The sequence below is a fragment of the Lolium rigidum genome, chromosome 4 (genome assembly GCF_022539505.1).
Source record: "Lolium rigidum isolate FL_2022 chromosome 4, APGP_CSIRO_Lrig_0.1, whole genome shotgun sequence".
NCBI lineage: Eukaryota > Viridiplantae > Streptophyta > Magnoliopsida > Poales > Poaceae > Lolium > Lolium rigidum.
This window is the reverse complement of record NC_061511.1, coordinates 56,197,974-56,206,837: the sequence shown is the minus strand read 5'-3', so window position 1 is coordinate 56,206,837 and position 8,864 is coordinate 56,197,974. Positions and strand designations below refer to the sequence as shown.

Below are 8,864 nucleotides of genomic sequence, written 5' to 3'. Positions count from 1 at the left end.
CTTTTGTCCTCTTTCGCTATAAACACTAAAACAATAGTGAGCTGATTGACTTGGCCAAACAGTCACGGTTGAACTAGCTCACAAGGGAAGCAAGGCGTCCGGTGAGCGAACCGAAACGTAGCCGAGATGCGACGCCATCCCGTCCGTGGAGCTCTGGATCGCCGACCGCAACTAGGACCTGCTCCGGCTCTGGACCGCAGCTGACCCGCGTCCCGGATGGGCCTCAACGTGGCGTCATCCACCGCAACTGTTTTTGCCAGATGAAAAAAAAATCATGCCGGTGTTGGGGTCGCGCACGCCCGTCGCGGAGGCATGCGGCGATGGCCGGTGGCCTAATACTGCTGGTCGGCGACGCGGTTCATACCACATCTCAGATATCAATCATGTTCCCACCCACCGTGAGACTTCTTGTATGCGTAATGTACGACTGTCAGTATGATACGCCACCAGGGATCGACGGCTCGGCAGCTAATACAGCCAAACAACTCATACTACATCTCTTTCGTTTCCGAATCACCATGCATCATTGAATGGCAGATGGAACCCCGGTAGGAACCGCTGATCTTGGCGGCCGGCCTTGTCGAAAACTCGAACGCGCGCGATTCTGGGCTGGCCATGGATCCGGACACGGAGGTCGACTTCGACTTCTCGCCCTTCCTCGTGCGCTACAAGAGCGGCCGCGTCCACCGCCTCATGGGCTCCTCCAGAGCCAGCGCCGGCGTCACCTGCAAGGACGTCCTCATCGACGCTGACGCCGGCCTCGCCGCGAGGCTCTACCTGCCCAAGGGCGTCCCGCCCGCCAAGAAGCTCCCCGTCCTCGTCTACTTCCACGGCGGCGCCTTCGTCGTCCAAACCGCCTTCTCCGCCGTCTACTACCGCTTCCTCAACGCGCTCGTAGCCGCGGCCGGCGTCGTCGCCCTGTGCGTCGACTACCGCCTCGCGCCCGCTGCCAGCTGCATACCACGACGCGTACGCCGCGCTCCGCTGGACCATGTCGAGCTGCTCGCCCGCTGGGACGGAGCCGTGGCTGGCCGAGCACGGCGACGCCGCGCGCATCTTCGTCGCGGGCGACAGCGCCGGCGCCAACATCGCGCACAACGTGGCGATGATGGCCGGCGGCGGCAGCGCACGGATCGAGGTCGAGGGGATGGCGCTCCTGCACCCCTACTTCCGCGGCAGGGATCTCCTGCCGTCCGAGGGCACGGACCGCAGGCTCTCGCGCGCGGAGCGTGGAGAGGACACGTGGGCCTTCGTGTGCGCCGGGAGGTACGGGATCGACCACCCGTTCATCAACCCGCTGGCGATGCCGGCGGAGCAGTGGGCGACGCTCGGCTGCCGGCGAGCTCTGGTCACCGTGGGGGACCTCGACACGCTGCGGGACAGAACCCGGAGGTACGTGGAGACGCTGAGGGGGAGCGCGTGGGGAGGCCAGGAGGCGCTGCTGCACCAGACCTACGGCGAGGGGCATGTCTACTTTCTCCAGAAGTCCGGCCAGGGCCACAAGGCGGACAAGGAGATGGACGCCGTCGTCTCCTTCATCAAAGGAAGACAGGATGGATTCATTCTAGGATCCACCTGCTCATCGTCCTTGTATGACCCCGCGCGCGAGCTTCTAGGCGTCGATCCCCGAACGAACAAACCTCCCTCGCGTGAAACAGCTGGCCGCGACATTAATTTCCGCTTCGCCCCGTCCATGCGTGTCAACAGCTGCCTTTTCTCTCTCGCCAAACTGCACGCACAACTGAAGCCAACGATTGCTGCAGCCCACGTACAAGAGAAGCTGCCGACTCAGCGACTCTCTCTCTCTCCCACGCAACGATGCAAAAGAGTGCCATCATTTTCACACCGCCCTTCACCAAAAACTAGGCAGTCATTCAAATTTTCCACACTACTATTACTCCATTTAATCGGATCAATCACCATTTAATTGATAAATTAGTTGCCAAATCATCTACTCCACCGTCCCACAAAAGTTATCTCACATCTATCTACATTCTGATGTATCTAGACAATAGTACATAGCATCTAGATACTTCCAAATTTTTGACAAATCTCATACAAATTTGCTGGGACGGAGGGAGTACATCATATACAACTCAGCTTCCTATCATCTAAACTTCAGCCCAACACTAGTGACAGTCACCGATGCAACTCAACATCAAGAAACCTCACACAACAAAGAAACTACTTGTTAGAACCGAGGACTAGACCAAAACTGCCAGCCCGAGGAGTAGTGAAAATTTCGTCATGCCCTTCCCTCTCCTTCCGGCATTAAAACCCGCACACAGCTAAACGTATAGTATACTTCAATCCATGTGGCTTACAACCATCAACCACTATATATAAACACTTGGAACATGCACAATAATTCAACTTGTAACAAATACTTAGCTAAAACAACACTTGCCAGCGCCACGACCAAAAATCCTACCAAACAGGGTACCACTGCTCTTCTTATCACAAAACATGTCACCGGAATTGTAACTGCCCTACAATCAACATACATGCACAACTACATGATGGTAACTGCACCAAATACACGACCCTAATGCAGATACAATATGTCTCTCAAGAGGTTCAGAGTGAATTTCTCAACCCACACAACACATCAGCACTCATAAATCGACATGTTTGCTAGATGTTCTGGTCGCTCAAACCAGATCAAGTAAATATTTAACCACAGCCAAAAAAAAATCCAATAATCCTAACTAGTGCCAATTTCATGTTAATCAACTAAAAATGCCCCAGATCAATAACACATCTTATCTAAGTATATACAAGAATAAGGAACATGACTATAAGCTCTAAGAGGACAGCAACAAGACCACGCATTTATTTTTTACACTAGAGCTGATCTACACACTAACCATAACATCAAAGAAAACAGTAGCCTATTGTCCAAAATTAGCTAACCAGACAGTGGACAATTAGAGTTCATGAAGAGCAGGACAATTGTAACTTTCTATTTATTTAGACTACTACAAAAATAATAAGCAAATAATGAATTGAGATGAAGATCCACAAAATGACAAAGAGGACATGAAAGAACCTCCAACTTCTTGTAATACCATATAGGAGCATGCATATACTGCTGTTCTAAGCAGTTAGAAGAAAACACCAATTAGCTACACAGGTAGCTAGTTCAATCTGTGTAGAGATCTAGCAAGAGAGGATTCCCAGCTGAAGACAAAAATAAATGGAGCAAAGCTTCATACATCATACACACCAAAAATACAGCAAACAACTCCCAGGTCCAGGACCTCAATTTATCTCTAGAACAAATGGACAACAAGTTTCTGCGCTATATATGAAAAAAATGCAGCAAGTGCTGCCAAGGAGGTACCTATGGATGCCAATGTCGACGAGCTCCTGAACGTGGCAGCGAGGTTGCCGCGGTGGGCTTGGGGCCACATAGCAGGCCCTGGACCCAAGCAGACGGTCAGCGAGGGAGGCCTCATCGTCCTAGACACCCAGCCGCAACAAGGCCCTACCGTGCTGCACCAGATCAAGCGGCAGAACCTTCACATCACAGAAAGAAACACTATTGTTAACCTCTTTTCAGCAATTACACAGAAATCATCCTGCCAAGCAGCAGCCGCACCTACTGCATGAGGACATACTAGTGCCTATGCATCTACTGCGTATGCACACGCAAAATTTCCACTCACTGAAACAAGTTGCCATCCATACATACATGCAGGCTTTCCTCTACTGCCTATGCATTGATTTCAACAGGAAAAAAGAAACATATTTTTACAAAATTACATGGAGGAGAAGAAGAGTGAGCTCACCTGCAGCAGCTTGTTGGGAAGGCCATCGGCTGCAGCAGGTCGTTGTGACGGCCACCGGCAGGAGCAGCAGCAGCAGCTCGGCAACGTGTCGACAGCGGCGGCTTTCGGAGGTGGTTACTGGAAGACGCCGCCAACAGACCAGCGGACCGTCTCCTCCAAGCAGACCAGCTCTTCAGCCCTCAACGCACCATGACGCAGCACAGCACACAAGATGAAATTGGCAACGGCGTCAGCAGTGTAGCAACGCGGGCTTAGAGCAGAAGAGAAATGAAAGATGACGCGTAGGAGGAGGCACTGACCGAGGAAATCGAGGTGGGTGACGCTTCGTCGGCGTCGATCTCCCTGTACAAGCCCTACATGACGGCGACGGTCACATGGTACGGCCAGGGATGGCCCTCGACGATCCTGACGCCGCGTACGAGCCGGGGATACGCAGGAGGGGCACCGAGGCGACGGGAAAACGGCGCTGCTGTTGCGGATTCAGGGGCGGACAGAGAAGAGCCGCGGTGGTTAGGAACGGGGGGGCGACCTCGCCGGGAAGGCTTGGCGCGAGCTTGGCCGTCGTCAGCCGCGAGCGCCGTGGGGAAAGCTGCGTGCTTGGAGGCGCTCGCGGTCCCTCGGCGGCGCTCCGCTGCGACGGTGTGGAGGAGAGGAATTGGGGGAGGTGGGTGGGATTCGGGCTGAATAAAATATTTGGGGCTTTCTTTCGGCCCGAAACAAAATATTTGGGGCCCAGCCCAGAGTCAAATATCCATGGCCGGCATTTTGTAATGTCGTTTCGCGCCTCCTTTACTCAGCTGCGTGCATGTCGTACGTACTACACAGATCAATGGCGGTACCTAACAGTAGCTCATGGACATGGGCCAATTTAACCACCATCCTCATGCGTCGCCTTGTTCATCCCTCGCGTCTCTCTTTTTGGTGTGCTTCACGGTCACCAGGCGGATGGGGCACCAGGTGGTGGCAGGTTAGTCTAATCACCGGAGGGGCACTAGATTCGGGAGTTTCCGAAATTGGATACTCTTGCATTAGTGGTGGTCCACCCGGTTGCGAGGAGGAGGGGAAGTGGACAAGGCGCACTAGGGCGACGGCGGTCCAGTCGGCCGTGGGAGAAACTAGGGTATTTTGCCAAGCCGTGCATCACTATGCCTCGTATCTGATGATGTGCCATGTGCCCGACACCGTAGACATCTAAACATGCTCGCGCTGCAACCTCCATCGTTAACATAAAACACGGGCTCGGCTCCTTTAGCAACAACTACGCCACGAGTCCACACATTCAAACAAAACTAAGAGCGTGAGTTGTGGGCGTGGATGTTGTGGGCGAGCTGCTCTTCATGGTTGGTTGCCTAGATTATCTTGTGCAACTAGTTTGGAGGATTGGATGGCATTGCCCACTAAACAGCTCAATTAGAATGCTTGGTGGGTTTTCTGGGGTGTGAGTTAGCTAGTAATAATAAACACGGGAGTGGTGCACATACATGGGCCAGGTATGCTTTCATAGGCTTGAGCCTACCCCCTGATTTTACCAAAATATCACCAGATATGCATGCCTTAACCATACATGGTCATGGCAGCTAGATCAAAGTTTTCATAGTTAGAGACGCAAAGACCAAGTAAAATGAAGATATATTTGCTGCTTCGACGACATGGACCATGCATCATCAATAGTTGAGTCATGATTAGGCTAGCTAGCTAATCACATGACATGCTCGCGGCGTAGGTCCTAAAGATAAGATTTTTTTTGTCTCGATTCCATTACGTACATATTACATGTTGGATCTCCATCAAGATTTTGCATCCGTTGTAATGTGATGCTAGCAAGGACTAGTTTCTTTCTATTTCTACTTACAAGTAGGACAATCTTATGACATATGTATTTATACAATAAGATGCACGTACATTAGACAAAAAAAAAAGGCAACACAAGGTTTGGCATTTAGGAGAATCTTTGTCACCTTGTGTTGTCTTTTTGTTTGTTGTGGTTGGATGGTTAGGAGAGCAGTGACACTTCCAGCCCACCAGACTTCAAACTATAGGTACGACACTTTGGTGTCTCATAAAGGCGGGATATTCTTCGGTGGAAGGCGATGTTTCCATCGACAGAGAGGCTTATGTGGTGACTTCGTCAGTCTTAAGACCAGTTAGATCAGTTTTCGAACACAGTCTCCGGAAATGCTCATAAGGATTGGGTACGTGCGTGTTCATAGGGGCGAGTGTATGTACTTATTTTTTTTAGCGGATGTGGTTGTAATGTGTTTCGCAAAAAAAACATGAAACCGAGAAAATCAAGGACGGATGTTAGCGACCAGAGCTAACCCCTCGCCTAGAAGGGCGACACTTGAGTTTACTTTGGCATGAACCTAGCTTGCATATTTCGGCAAAGCACTATTTCCCGAAATCACTCAAGGAGAGGAAATCACAGGGAGTCTCAAGTAAGTAAATAGATTAAGGCGCACAAAAGTGTGAGGGTCCTCCCGGGGGAACTCCACCACCGCTTCCGCCCCTCGGAATTGGTGTTCTCTGGCAGGGCGTCGTCGCCATCATAGGTGGCGATGCGGTCCTCGCGCTGCTACCGGAAGAAGACCGTCCAGACGTGGTCGTTGTTGGGGTCCCAGTGGGGATCATTGCGCTCCTTCAGCGTCAACGAATACAAGTGCTCGTAGATGGCGCATGCGTGTACCACCCCCACCGGCACCGACGGGACCGGCAGCCCGCCCGCGCTGAGCACCCAACCCGACGGACACTGCATGTCCAGCGGGACGGAGTAGCCTGCGCTCCACAGGACGCACGCCTCCTCGACAAGAAGCCACCGCCGGCCGAAGCCGTTGGTAGCGGTGTCATCACCGGGGGAGCGCTCCATGTCACTGAGTTTTGTTGGGGAGTAGCTGGTGATCGATCTGCGGCGAGGAAGATGGGACGGTGTGAGACGGACGGAGTGGCGTGAGAGCAGCTTTTAAAGCGCCGAGAGGGGGCATTGGCGTCCATTAATGCCGACGCGTGCCCCATCGACGAGACGCGTCGTTGTTGTGGCCGCGGACGTTAAAGGCGAGTAGGCTTTGACGCAGCGCGGAAGTCGATGAGGAAGACGATCGGTGCGAGGACACTGACGACGCGGGTCCAAGACGAGCAACTGTTTCCCGTGCCTTCTCAATGATTCGCGCCGGCACCCCCGTTAGCTTCCCCGTTTGTTGGGTTCGGCCTGGGAAGGCCAGATAACTAGTTGGATCACGCCGCGCTAAAACCAAAGTGGTGGGGAAGGGGTAAGGGCTGGGCGCGATTTTTAGCGCCGACACCCCCCTACGGCTGTAAGTGGCCTTTAGTGTCCCCGAGTGGGGATGCTCTCGGGCGCCCGATGCTCTCAGCCTCAATATTCCTAGGAAATTAACTCTCTTGGTGATTTCTCTTGCACCCGACTAGGTGACCTAGCTACTTCGTGGTCCTTGTCGTCTATGTGCATGCCGCTTGGCACGTCGGGCTACGGCGATCGAACCTATGAAAGTGGGTCGACCACGTCGCCTTGGCCGCCATCCCTAGTCTCTACAATGATAAAACTAGCTAGTCTAGAATGAGGGCGCAGCTATATAAGTACAGTACTAGTTATGTACTAGGCACGTACATGTGCACATATGTCTAGTACGTGCCATATCCAACTAATACAGGTCATTTGTCATGGCAGCTAAAATTACGCAGGAGCAAAGCAAAAAATTCATCGATATTATTTTAGATTTGGAAGCTAATCAAATATTCAAAGGAAGGTTGATTGCCAGCGTAAATTTCACGATTACAATAATCCAATTGCCCTGCTGGAAGAGACTCGATTGAACCGAACGAATCGCGCTCTTAATTACCAGCAGCGACTGAGTCGATCCCTGAGCCTCTTTAATAACGTGGAAGGCGCCTCGTTAATCACGGCGTGGTAGACGAACGAACCCCAAAGCCTCCCGCGGATCTCAACCGAAGACGATATACCTGGCGATTAACCACAAACCCTATCCCATGCGTAGAGTTCCGGCAAGTCGGCGCCGCCTCTGACTCCTGCCGCCACGATGGTGCTCTTCTCTGACCGGCGGCATGTCCCCTGGATCCTGCAACCGTGAGCTCTTCTCCGACTGGAGGCTGCTCCTGTGGATTCCGCCGCTCTTTAGTGGCAACCCCTGCAACGCCGCTCACTGGCGCAGCTGCTCGCCGGCCTCTGGTTGGCGACGCGCAAGATGAGCTCGACGAGGAGGTCGTCGGGCCAGCCCGGCTAGAAGGTAGGTCACCTGCTCACCACCACCACCACACCAAGATCGATGGTCCAATTTTTCTCCCCTGTCTTTGGTGTGCTCTCTCTGTGTCAAGACTCAAGAGTAATCGTGAATTTCATTTAATTAGGCAAGTTTAAATCTTGTTCGTGTTTGGCTAACAACTTCGGGCATGCTGTTAAATTATATATCTAGAGTATGCAGGACTTCTCATTTTGGCCTGATCAAAATTTTGTTACAGGGTGCTCCTTTGTTTAAAGAGGGCCTTGAGAACTGCAAATACTGCTCAACAGATGACCAGTGTATCAAAGGGAAGCAGGGGATCTGTCCACCCTATTTGTCCTTCATATATTGAACAAGTAAAACTCGAGACTCTTGACTTCTTTTCTGAATATGCGATTGCTTGCTGCTATTCAAGTGTTACATTTAACTCCAAACCAGAAAGGTGGACCATGCATGTAGATCGACAGCTGTTCAGGCCTTGTACTACTAGGTTTGCTAGTTTTGGGGGCTGCCTTAGTCCATGTTGTGGACTCGATTTAGATATATTTCCATGCAGCAATTATACAAATAGGATGCGAGTCCTAGTAGTCTAGATCATATACATGTCCCGGTTGACATGGTTTTAACGGGTTTCTACTGGAAAATTCAGTTTTAGATTCTACTTAATTCGTGAGTTTCTCTTAAAATAAAAGGATAGAAGAACAACTAAGTTGCACTATGGGCCTAGCTAAAGAAACTTTCAAAGCTTCCTGTAATGAACTAGTGTTACTCTAGTTTGTCAGCTATAAGCTTCCCCTATTGAGTGATGGATGTTCAATATAGT

At 51.6% G+C, this 8,864-nt stretch overlaps 1 pseudogene; it reads left to right on the top strand.

Annotated features, from left to right (window-relative positions):
* The first annotated feature begins 615 nt into the window (after window positions 1-615).
* On the top strand, window positions 616-2,029 carry LOC124647094 (annotated as a pseudogene).
* The last annotated feature ends 6,835 nt before the right edge of the window (window positions 2,030-8,864 follow it).